This window comes from Pholis gunnellus (genome assembly GCF_910591455.1).
Source record: "Pholis gunnellus genome assembly, chromosome: 11".
Classification (NCBI taxonomy): Eukaryota; Metazoa; Chordata; class Actinopteri; order Perciformes; family Pholidae; genus Pholis; species Pholis gunnellus.
The window spans coordinates 7,384,148-7,398,072 of record NC_136538.1 but is presented as its reverse complement, the minus strand read 5'-3'; positions in this window follow the sequence as shown (position 1 = coordinate 7,398,072).

The following is a 13,925-nucleotide window of genomic DNA, read 5'->3' as shown; positions in this document are numbered from 1 at the left end:
TTTTAGTATGAACAGTATCATATCAGCCTAATGATCTCTCAGAGGACCTCTGATTCTTGTAGGTCTGTAACTGTAGCAAATCCAGATGTTGAGATGTTTACCTAAAAGATGACAACATAGGATATTGAACCATTGAATCAAAATTGCACGTCAGGATCTTGTCTAAACGACTACAAAACAAAAGTAAAAGGCAAAACTCCTGACATTCTCTCTTGATTGAATCTGAGTCAATCAGATAATGTGATGCGTTTACGCATCGACATGCAGCCGTGTCTTCAACACTCTCCTCCCACGTCTCAAACCGCTTTAATACAGATATGAATCAAGCCTCCATTCACGAGACAACGCTTTAAGCCCTTCACTACAGCTGAGTGCTGCAAAGCTTCTTCTAAACCATAATAATGTATATCAGGGTAATCATGATTACTTCAAAAAGGAGACTCAAGACACAAAATGATAAAGCATGATTATGTACTTAAAGTGAACATCTGCTTACATGACAGTGGGCTAATGTGATGCTTTATCATGTGTGGTGAGACTAAAAGGATGTGTTTATGGATTACTCTTTCATACTTAATGTGTTGGTGTTGTGATGGCTAAGTGACTAATTGACCAGGCATCTGATGAAACAAAATAATAACTATTGTTTCATAGAAACCAAGCCAGCATTCATTTTTGCAAATGTGCCGCGTCACTGCAGTCGATTGAATGGATGAATGAGCGTTTATGAGCTCAGAAGCAGGGGAAAAATAAGTACGATTAAAACAAGGATCGGTTGGAGTCCATGTAGTAAAAACATGCTGTTATGCAAACGACTTGTAGAAAAGCCAATTCAGTCATCACCCACCTGAGGTCCAGTGTGTTTATCAGGGTAACTGCTGTGCGACATTGCTTTAGTTGACGTCCTCAGTGAGTGTGGTTGAACATCAACTGGATCAGTCGAACCTTCGGATGAAACAACAACTATTGAGTATCTGGGACACATGTCAAATTGTGAACTTTATGCACAGCAGTAACTGCTCTCAAGGCCAGGCCTTGGGGCAAAAATCAACCATGTATATTGACCCGTCTTCCTCCCACTCTGTGACTTGTGTATGAATCCCGCAGCCTTAGAGTAACCACCGGGAACAGAGAACACGGCAGACTACAAATGTCAGTTTATATAATAATACAGGGTTTGTTTGGCAAGAAACACAAATACCAACTACCACTCTTGTCACCCATTAGAGGGTCATCCCTGCGATTAGTATTAGCTATCTTCTTGAATGAACAAAGTGAGATGGACGTTTCAATTTTGAATGGTGCAAATCCATTCAGCCAATGTGGAGATAGCAATGTTTGAAGTATGTCTGCATCTGCAAATTTGATGGCATAGGTTGCGAGAAGTATAACATCTGTAGACTATAAGCTGTAGGTGGTTGATTTTTACATATCGACCAAGGGAAACATACATTTTTTTATTTGACAAAAAAGCATTGCTGAGAATATAAAACCCCTTAAAGGTGCATAATAGGCCCTTTTCACAGCAGCCAGTTTGACATGTCATAGTAAAAAGAGGTGTAATTGATTAAATAAATCACGGTCCCATTCAATTTATTGTGTCACAGCCTTCCAGTGAGCCAGCATACATAATCCCGTCCTGACAAACCTAAATGGAACAGGGCTATAAATAATGTTATTACTTACACCTTATTACTGACACATCAAAAATGGCTGCTGTGAAAAGGCCCCATGCAGAGATTGGGGGTATTTCTATTGCATGCGACGCGGCTCGCAGCTAGTGATGCCGGCAGAGCTAACGGCGTGTACCCGAAGAGGAACCAGAGGATGGATGCTACGCTGTCGGTCGTGGCGGCAAAATTAGCTGAAACCGGATATGAGCGGCTGAAACCGGATATAAGTGCATTGCAGAGCGGCGGCTGGGAGCTAGCTAGTGTGGCACGCTCACGTGCACGAGGGCCGGCCCTGATATGTCAACAAAGAAAGTTGAAACTTGGATAACAGCTGAGTGGGAGAGCGACTTCCTTTTTTGCCCAGGTAGCCATTACCCTCTATATCTTTACATAAGTAATAGTTGTTTGTCACTATATGAATGCTCTGAATGTGGGTATTGATCTGAGGAACAAACAGTGTGAAAACGGACATACACTTGATTACCACCTGCCCAAGGTCCAAATCCTCAGATACACTTTCTTGGCTATTTAGTAAATATTTACATCTGTGAAACTACAATAAAAGCACAAATGGAACGCAGAATTAAACTAATATACACACAGAAAAAATAAACATTTAGAGAAACTGAAGATGCAGAGTCACATGGTTGTAATTTACTAACAGCTAATGTTATGCTAACTATCGATTAGCTTAACTTGAGACTCAATTATCAACAAAATACAGCAACTATATTCTGCTTACACTATCTAATATTTAATAAAACAAAGTACTTACGTGATAACAGCGTCCACGGTAACAGCGTAAAAATATATATTTAAGCAGGAGAAGCAGTCGCCCCGTGTTCACTGCCGTACTTCATGAATAACGTGCCTCGTCTTAACACCACTGCTGTCTAATGACCAGGAGGGGGCACTGCACTACCCAACGTCTTATTTAACAGATTTAAATGCACACAAACAGACAGCAGAAAAATAAAGGCAATACAACTAGATTATGTCAAAGTCCCACTATAACCAATACATAGGTAAAAGTGTAAACATTATAAAAATGAATTAGTTGCCAACTCATTTTCTGTCGATGGGCTCTAGTCTAGTTTCAGTTTGAGTGTTGGGGGGCCTGGTGCAGTTGTCCTGTAGGTAAGCCAGCTTTGACTACTCTACAGTAGATACAGCGTCTAACCTGCACAGGATTTGATATACATCACGGTTGGCAATGCATACAAGTATTAATATCAATGGTGTTATTTGAAGCAAATATAGATATAATCTCTGCTTATTTTACCACAGAGTCTTGCCCTCAAGACTGCATCGGGGATCCTCCTGGAGTTCCAGGCTTTGTCTTCTCTCAGGTCGACACAGATACCAGAGTGGTTTGGAGCCGTTTGGAGCCTCTCCCTGAAACCTGGAGGCCCCCACAGAGCAGAGGCCACATGCTGAGGATCTATGAATCTCTGTCGACCTCTGAGCCCCAGGTCCACCTCAGCTCCGGCGCTCAGCTGACTGCAGCAAGGGTCCAGCAGCGGGACGTCGTCTCGTAATGGAGCCAGCTTGACATGCTCAGCGGGCGGGTGACATCTAGCGAAAGGTGAGTCAGCACGTCCAGTTTCCAGTCCATCTCCACCGCCAGCACTGTACAGGCTGGAGTTCAGCCGTCTGATGGCATGCAGCTCTGCAGAAAAGTGCTTGTAGGGATCCAAAACGGCTGCCATTATTGCTTGGGGAGAAACTCACAGTGTGTGTGTGTGTGTCTTATACATGTGTGTGTGGTTGACGGAGCACGTCATAGATGTACTATCAGGCATAATGATGCAGTAAGCACTGGTTGCCCAGAGACCGTCTTTGTTTGCTGCTCAGATCAAATTACTGATATGCAGAGAAGTAACATGACCTGCTGTCTGTGGAGGTGCATAGCTCCACATACCTTAGCTCAACATTTATGTGTGAATGTTTATTCTGTATTTGTTATAATAATGGAGAACAAGGATCTAATAAACATCCCCCTAGTATCTATTTTGGATGCCATAGCCCAATAATTCAGGGGGAGCATTCGTGACAAATAATGTTTCCTCCGAGCTGCTGATTCTGGCAACTCACAACAATTTATCACACGGACCAAATAAAAATGTTTTGTTAGGCGTCAGGGACCCCTATTGTCCCTTACTGCGCTCTAATGTGTTTTGGTGGCAAATAATAATGAGAAGGCTCGGCCCCGCCTCAGGGTTTACTGACCTGACCCTCCCGAGAGAATGCTACATTACTTCTTGTGATGCGTTATGAATTGTATATCTTCTTGAAGAAGAAAAAGATTGTTTCTATAGAAGATAGCGGTTGTCTGCTTCTCCTCCAAAAGACCACTAGATGGAGCAATAGAGCCGGCGTTATCAGATGACAACGCCACAAAACAGGCCTGTGTATGCGTCCTGCCCCCCCCCTGAATTAAATGACAGTCCACAAATATCACAGAAAAAATACAAGTCCCTTTTGCAATGATGATGATAAATTAGACGATTAAATATACTATTATAGCACAACAAGGTGACCATAAAGCCAATGCTGAAGACCTCAGGCACATTTTACGTCCCTGAAGAAATATTAAAATGATTTTTCTTCTGTGCATGCCGGCTAAACAACAACCAGGAGTGGAGTTAGTCGACTTCAAATGCAAGCTGTGCTTTTTAATTTGACGGTAAACTAAATGAAAATTATGTAAATCACAGGCATGTAAAAAAGGTGTTTTTACAAACGCTGTAATCTGGCGAATGCACTGGCTTGAAAGAGCTGTCTTGTATTTACTGGAGCAAAAAAGCCTCAGTGCCTATTAATTAGTTTGCTTGGGTTGTCTGACGTGTACTGTGCAAATGTAAACATTCCACATAAATATACTGTTTAGGTGCACATATTAGAGATGCATATGCATGCTTTATATGAATAGTGGACGCACCCTGGCAAGGTGGCGTTTTTCTTGGGAGAGGATCCATGTTAATGTGTCAGTGGCGGTGATGGTGATGCTTGCTGATAGATGATTTTCACTCAGGCTGTCATTAGCAAATGTAAACACCCCAGAGCAGTTTAAAAGGATGTGTTAAAAATAGCCTAATTAGAGTTATTCTGATAACTGAGTGGTGAATATGCCCGGCTCCCACACAATGTTCCTCCACAAAAGGAGAGCACAAATGACACTTGTGAGATCTTATGTGAGCTCTCCAGATAAAAAGAAAGGGGGAAAAAAAAGCATCAGTCTTATGTCTAATGAGATCTGTGCTGATTTTACATTCACACATTTCTTATGGATGAGGTTGTATAGGTCCAGGGGTCCACATGATTTATTACATTTGGAGCCCATTAATTCTTCCCATATCAGTAATTCCTCACTACACAATATTATATTCACACAATGCTTTGTATCCCAATTATTTCAAGTTTTTTTTTTTTATGTTGTTTCATTTGGAATACCAGCCTGAGATGACCGTATTTTTCGCAGGAAATCAGATATTTCCGCAGTGAGGAGTCATTACCATCGGAGCAGCCCTTGTTACTGAATACCGTCTTATTAGTCAGCGTGTCTGCCTTTCTCCAGACTCCTCCACAGCCTCAGAAATTATTTAAGTCGCACATTTTGCCCATGGTGCTAGGTCCCGTGCTACAGTGCAGCAGCCATTAATTTGTTCAGGCTGCATTCATCTGAGGGAAACTGTTGCTCTGGATTAAGAGGCATTGTTGCTGCTGCTGGTGCTGCTGCAGAGGGTCATCAAAGCAAAGTCAGAATTGTAGTGTTGTGGCTGAAGACAATATGGGCTGATGTGCTCTGGGCAGGGCATTATTTTTGGTAATCAGACAACGGGGGGCTGAGGGTGACCCGGCATGACACCTCGGGATCAGACAGGCAGAGCCGGGGGGAGTTTTGGCTACGGGGGGGGGGGGGGGGAGGGATCATCCAAGAGTGCAGAGGACGCTCCAAAATGTAGACAGACAGCATCCTTCATTGCAAACTGCGCTAGGGAATCAAGTAAATAAACAGATGACAGACTGTTGTTATTGTTTGCAGTTGTTCATGTCATTTGCGTATCCAGTTTTGATGCATTAGGCGTCTGCAGATATCTTTGGGGCTATATCTCATGAAAGTCACACCCGCGTAAATCCGTCTCTTTGTATGCACGGTGTAGCCTACAATCCAGTTCACAACAAAGAACCTAATCCATGTCTGACGCTTAGCCTAATGCATACCACTTCTGGGATTATGTGCGTATGTCTGGTAAACTGATGAAAATGCACGATCACATTTATAGCATAAGGGTCTTAAGTCGTAGCTCATGGGTCATATTCATCCCACTGAAAAGGCAGTGAATTGATTCGCGCCCCGATGACCATGCATGCATTAGATTAGAGGACAAATTGGCCTGAGTGAACTCTGTCTCATGCCCGTGTGCGGAACCCTCAACCGTTCGGACACAATCCGAACAGAGTGCCGAGATGAAGCCCCCACGAGCGGCGGGGGTAGCCGTGTCCTCGGAGACTGGCCGAGGGCTTCATTGTGGTGCTGCTTCCCGGCCCTCGGTTGCTGCAGCTCTCCGCTTGTCACACTCACTTAGCTCAATGAAGTAATGAATATGCCGCTGTACATTTTTCATGAGGGTGGTGGGAGTGAAAAAGTCTGCTCGTTTTTATTATGCTTTTAATATGGAAGTTTTCACACACACTCTTCCCCCGCAAAGCACCCTCCGGGCTATCATGATGCCGCATGAGCATGATGTTTAATGTTAACTTTCCCCTGGGGAGAGTCGGCATAATGAAATGTCACTTTCTGTGATGAATATGTTGACAACAGCAGATATACAAGCAGCTGTAAATCCTGAGTTGGGATAACAGTCCCTGTCTTTCTTGAAAAGAAGACGGGGACAGTACAACAGGAGACAACTGGTGTGTGTGTGTGTGTGTGTGTGTGTGTGTGTGTGGGGGGGGGGGGGGGCTGTTACTGTACAGTGAGTAACCCATTCAGGTCTCACATCATTATAGTAATTAATTAGATTACAAGGAAGAACACCCATGAGCTTCTACAAATAGAGGACTATTAAGTGTGAAAGGGAAGAAATAATGATCCAAAGATAAATGCAAATGAACACAAGCGCTGTTTAAAAGACAAGCAAGTCACGCAAATGACAAAGGTTTAGAATCTTTGATTCCCAACCCGGGGTACTCATGCAGTTTCACGAGGTTTGTGAAAAGTTTATAATGTAACATATCAAACATTTAAATGAGTTGAGATAGCTTATTGTAATGGTGGAACCGAAACAGTTAGCTGAAAGTAATGGAAAAAATAGAAACCGTCAGCTAAAAGTAATGGATGAACAGTAGAAAAATACAATTTTAGCTAAAACTAAAATGATGAAGGGGTACTTGAGCTTTTCTGATAGAGATGTGGGGTGGCAGAATAAAAGGTTGGCCACCACCGTTTTAGATCATTTAGGGATTTCTGTGGCTCTGTGGCGTGCTGTCAGGTGGCTTACACCACTCCACGTATGTGCTGTTTGATCGGTGCGCAATAATACACCTCTGATTTTCAATTACAAATAAGACATTGCATTAGGTAAGGAAACACTGAGGGTAATGGACTTTCTCTGTTGCTCAGAAAGATGGACTTGTCCCCCGAGACCTTGGTTTCCATTATTAAACCGCCACCGTGTTGCCCACCTAGGCTGTTTCCATTCCCTCTGACCAAAGTGAAATTACCTGCTTTTGAGGCTAAAACACAGTAAAGAAACCACAGAGTGGTGGCCAACGGTCTGAACCTCCATTTCCTCTCTGCCCACAGGGCTTTTTATGTTCTTTGGGAGGGCAAAAAAAGCAAGGAAACTAATTCTGCTAGCTTGTTTGCATTGACGTCTGTCTTCCCTATAGTTTTCATGCACAAAATATCCCATGGGTGTCTGCAGCAGCGTGTGAGCCACCAGGCAGTCTCACAGTATGTCTCAATACCTGGATGATGAATTACCATACAAGGGCCGTGGAAAAAAAGAGTAAAAAAAGAATACCCCAGGATGGACGCTGTGTTGCAAATACAAACACTTGGTATTCAACAAGGCCGACACAAAAGCTGCTCACTTTATGATAACCTAACAATCCACAATACTATCTCCCGTCTGACAGCAACTTATGCAGATGTGCGTTGCTCAGCAGCGCTCTGCTGAATTGAGCCTCCCTTGAAAAGTGTTCAGCAAGCAGGTCACATTGGCGTAGGCTGTCTGCTGTGGATGAAATGCTGAGACGCTGTCCTCCAAGATGCTCTAAGCAGTATGACTCACCTACCTGGCCCATAACAACCTGTGATGGATAGGATCAGATTGAAGCTGCAGTCACCTATCTAGCCCATGTCATTTAGAGAAAATAGGGGATTTGCTTTCTCCAAGGCTTAGATTACCCCTTAACTCTAATACAAATACCAGGTTAGGTATCCTGTCCTTCTAAAACCCGGTAATCTAAGCATAGCTGTCACTTTGTGAGATTTGCTCCCCAGATGTAGGAATGGGGAGACAATTCAACAGCGTCACCCTCATCTGGAGGCAAGCACAAGGCAGAGAGGTGAAATTGAAAATGTGAAAGTCTGGCTAATGGCAGAGGAGGAGTGCTGGAGATATAATACCAAATCTATAAAGGACAATTTCAGGCCAGAGACTCTGGAGACTTAGGCGCTCAATCCTGAAGTGATTCACTCAGATTGATCAAGGAGCGTCGTAATCACATGGCAACGTTACATGTGGCTCCAAGGCTGACTCGCGGAACTGTCAAGAGATTCAAAGCTGGATTTAATGGATTTGAGGTGATGCGCTTAGAAACCCTTTCAGAAGGTACAAATAGAATTCTCAAAGCATTTTACCAGCTTTTAGCAGCTGTCCAGTGAAATTATTGTTGAGAACAGTAGAATAAAAGCAGAAAACAGAGGGCTAGGATTCACTCTGTAGTCTCAAAGCAGAAATTCAAAGGGCCCAGCTCGCTCACAGAAGAATTGCAAATCTACTAATGAACTGCGCTGTTGATAACAGCCCCATATTAAGCAGAAAGCCTAAATGCACTTACAGATAACAAGCCTTCTTTTATTCAAAGTGATTCCGGTTAAAAGCTCAGTGCTCCCTCTGAAATTGAAATAAATGCTGCAAATGTGACATTAAATATTCATAACCTTCAGCCGTCATCTCGCTCGTCCTGTTTGAAGGTACGTGTGCAACAAAAAACAAAGTCCTACATAGTTCTTCACCTCTATTAAGTGAGAAGCCCATGAAGGTGGATCAGCCCGGCATTGTGAGAAAGGGAATTCTTCGTGTATCCGTATTAGATGAGCTGCTTTCTGAAGACTATTATTAATCAAAGTTCCCCAACGTTGCCTGCTATAGATGCAGGCAGGTGAACTGCACTTTGACTCTTTGCTTATTTCCCTTTCTTATGGACCGTTTTCACCCCCGTCAAATCATTGTCTCACAAAGCGTTTAATGCATTTCATAAGATTGCAGACTGATCGGGCCGTCGACGCAGGCTTACACTCGTAAATGTGAAACCATGGGGGAAAAGAAACCTGTGCTCTCAAAACTTTAGACTGTAGTTGGCACTGAAGTGTTTTGCTGTAAAAACGTTCATATAAAGTCTCGACATCTCACCGTGTTCTACATTTTGCACCGTAGTGTGACATAACATTGACTTATTATCGTTTCAGGAGACTCAATGGGGCTTTTCAAATTCCACCCAGTGCAATAAAGGACTTTTATCAGGTTTTGGAGGAATTGGAAATATTCATCATAGTATCTTCCCTCAAGCGTGTGTAGTTAACTAATTACATGGGTTTCAATAACTTACTGGCTGAGAAACGTATCAAAACAGGGACGGATGTGTCAGCAATCCAAAATGCTACATATTGATAAAAATACATCAGCTATGGACAAAAAAGTCAGTAATTAGTCTGTCCTTTTCTGAATACTTTCTCAGTCGTACGATCTTACATCCTGAAGCAAATGAAACCGTGAGTAAAATACTTATAGAACAAGCAATATGAATGCAGTGTGATGTAATCTGACGTTGAGCCTTTCTTTGTCTCAGCCTCTCTCTGTGGAGAGCTTCTCTTCGTCACTTAAAGTCAGTTTATATGCTAAACGGACTTGCATTGATTAAGCTCCTTTCTAGTCTTCTGACCACTCAAAGCGCTCTACTCTAGTGCACACAGCGTGAATCGCATTAATCCTGAAAAGAAGCCCATAAAAGGTTTCCCTTCAACTGAAGAGATGACTTGAACATTTTTTACAAGACTTCTGCTTGATGTCGAACTATCCTGATAAATCTTTAATGTTGTTTTTTTGTTGATAGCCTTAGGTTGGCATATAAGTTGAAATGTATAAAAACGCATGAATGTTTCAGCATTTTCAGCATAACTAGCAACGGTAACGTATAAATAGTTCAGCTGATAATGTCTCTGTTTCCACCACATTGCTCAGCACACGAACGGGTCATGTTCAACTTTACATTACTTGTTTGTAATTGAAGCAGACACCTGGTATTTGCTGGTGAGACCCTATTTTAACATCACACATGCTAATAGCTATAGTGCCAGCTGGCGTAATTTATGAAGCAACAAATACAACCATGTCACAAAAGTTGTTTTCCTTTTGGCTGGTGAGATAAGATCGTTTGGCATTTAAATAATATAGTCTTCTTCTAGCTGAGGGCTTCACTCTCACTCTCCAATGTGCCATTTCCTTTCAAAAGCAACTTTTGAATGTTTCCCTTTATATGGTTACTTCGTGTTATTTGTCATCTAAACCCAGACAAGTTGCATGCACAGTGAGAAAGTGCTTTGTTACTTTATTCAAAATATTGGATGTTTCCCCAGTTCTTATTTAATTGATAATATTTTGGTGGTAAAATTGGCAGCAGGTACACTGAGACAATATTGATTATTATTATTATTGAACTGTTGAAAACATGGCTGTAGATTCAATATGTTTTTCAACCTCAACCATATCAACACAGTCTCCCAGCCGTTTGTGAAATAGTCACGAAATGCAATTTATTGGTTTGGTGTACACAAATTGTCAGTTTTCTTTTTCGTGACGCTCGGAATGAATTATTTCTCGGGACATTAGGTTACAAAATGAAAGTTAGGTTTAGGCATCAAAACCACAGCAGCACTTCAGGGACACGAGGTGTCCAACACCGGTCTCATGGCTGAAAGTCCTGTGTCTGTTGGACCCGTCCCGCCCACCATGAGTGGTCTTTGTTGATATTAAATACTGCGTTACTAGCTCTTACAGTTGCATAGTCACATGAAAGGGTTTAATTTGTGTCCACCATGAAAGATAAGGGGGGGGGGACGTCCATGTACTACCAATGGATTACATTTCGTGCTTATCATATAGCAATGGCTGAGTGGCATTGGGCCGAGTCCTCTTTTAGCTGTCAAGTTCATGTCCTTGGAGCTGTTATTGTTATGTTCATGCTCCAATTCTGCTACTAAATGATGTGACTGATCACAAAAATATATATATATATATATATTCCTATATTCATCACTTCAGCCACGTCTTTATTTTTCAAAGTTGCTGTCATCAATACCCTGCAGAATCAAGGACAGTGCTGATGTGACACCAGCAGAAACAAACTTCCTCATCCTTTTGTCTGTGAAGATTTGTAATATGAGTGACACAAAATAAGGTCAAACAGGAAAAACACATTACAGCTAACATACCGTGAAAAACAAAATAGGTTTCTAAAGCGTCTAGAGAAAACATTTCAGCGTTGCTTTTTCTAAAGAATTTGACACCAGAGATTGGTGTAACAAGACTGAATCCCCATTTCTACTGGATTAATTTCTCTGGGGAAGGTGGGAAGATCTTTACATCACCTGCCCTGGTCAGGGATATTAATCCTGCCAGGAGTTAGTACTTTGGTCATATTTCACCTCGCAATAATTGCAGCGACAATTTCCTACTGTTTTATGGTGAACTAGCTGGTCCTCCTGTAATTTAATTCCCGTCCGGAGCCACATTCTTGTATTTTTTAAGTGGACTGAGTTTTTTCCTTATACGTTTTTTATACTTTTTCATCTGCTCAGTGTGAAATTGACTAAAGTGTAAAAGATGGAAGAGGTGGGAAATGTTTTGGCTAGCCCAACAGAATGTCCATGTCTGTTACAGACCACAGCGTATCATTTTCGTGACAACCATGCCAGCACCTCTGAGGCTATGCTACTGTTAACAAGCTCACCCTGATAACACTAATAACTCCGTCAGGTGTAAGTGTTTACAATGTTCATCATCTCTGAAAATGCCGCAGCAAATTTCAGGCGTCATTTGGTAAAACTGACCTCATATTAGGAATCCAAACAGTTATTCTCTGGTCTGGAAAACATGTTGAAACGTAAAAAAAAAGCGTTTAGCCTGCCACCCAGATGCAGATGCAAGCAATGCATTGTGGGGCAGTAAGTTCAAGGGTCATAATATAGTACTTAACTTTCCATCATTTGTAGTATATATGGTATGTTAGTATGCGATTACGAACATGGCCACAGTGGGGGGGACGGTTTGATCGCATCACTCTTTAAGGTCCTTTCCATAATGTCAGACACTTACAATCTTCACCGTTCCATTTGTCCTTGTGGTTCCAACAAGAGACCGTAATTCTGGAGGATATTTGAATTGGTGCCTTTATCTTAGTGAGTCATTAAAAGTAAGCCGTGTGCTGACGAAGCTGTCAACTTTCTTTTGCGGGCAAGAGTTCTGTGCTTCTCAAAATTTATGATGCTTTAATTTCAAATTACAAAGCTGGCCGATTGCTGTAGATGAATAATGAATTTCATCACTTACTGTATTATGAGCACACATCTCATCTCATTGCAGCAGTGTGCATTGTCCAGAACAGGGCAGGGGCCTAATTACATAGTTACGGCATTGGGGAGACCAAGCTAATCTCTTATGGGTTTCTCCAACAGATGTGTCCAATTAATGGCCTGTCTTCGAAGGAGTTTAGATGCGTACCACTCTGGGAATTGTATTTCAAAGTAAAAGACCCAGCCTCTGTTGTGATGAGTAGACTCTATAGAAAGTTTTAATCACCACTTTCTTCTATGCAGTCATATACAGAATTGATCTTGAATAACTGCTGGAATATGAACTGATCTGAAGCCAATTGTGAATGTTAATGACCTGGATAGAGCAGATAGGGGCGATAGATAACATCCCTGGTCAGAGTCATTACTTCACTGGCTGAGACGCAGCAGGTAAGCTGCTTTGGGCAATCAGACGTAAAGGAACATTATCTTGTAAAATGAAAGAATAGACACGACACTGCGGTAATTCCTCTAAATAGAAAGACATTGAGGGGGGGAGGCACATAAAAATGAGCACTTCGTATTGAGGACTGGGGAATGGGAGCGAAAAATCCCACAATTATTTACCGCTTGTATGCACAAGTCCTGTTTTCTATGAACGAATGAGGTTTTGGTTTGAGAGGACCTTTGCGGTCGTAGAAGAAGAGGAGTTAAGGCTGTCCAGAGAACCTTAATAGATCTGTGCCGCCGCTCCCCCACTGCTCTGAGAGAAGCCTGTTACGTAGCTTCTACATGCATTTAGGCTTATTTACCTCGATCCAGCTGGCTGGCTGACAGGCACGTCTCACTGCTGGAGATGCAACATCGTTGTCTGGCAACCCCTCGATTAAAGAGTTTTGCGGAGAGGCCGGCACACATTGAAAAAGGGTGACACAGAGAGCGCCGCGCTGCAAATGCAAAAGAGGACAGGAAGAGATACACAACATCTGCATCCATTCATCACAGTCTGCCCTTCAGTGTTCATAACCTGAACTTCAATTATTAATCGTCATTTTGATCTGCCGGTCGATGGGCCCCGTGGCTCTGCCAGATACACGCATTCATTACTCGTCATCCTCAAATTGAAGATGAAGACATGGAAAATATGCTGCAAGTCTTATGACCTTTCAATTTCAAAATTTTGGAAGCAAATTGGGATCAATGACATCGGAGTGTCCAGTCTGGCTTTTATTAATGGAGTTAAGATGCAGAGGCAACTATTGAGACTCTGTATTCCAAACTCTCTTTGTTTATGCTGTGATGCTTTTAGACATTGAAAGTTAAACTACGGCATCACCAAATGACTTTCCAACTCGTTAAATATTTATGTGGAGCCTAAAGAAAAGAATTAATAATATATGCTTTGATTTAAAGAGAGGATTTGCTCGAAGGTTACCTGTGATATCTGG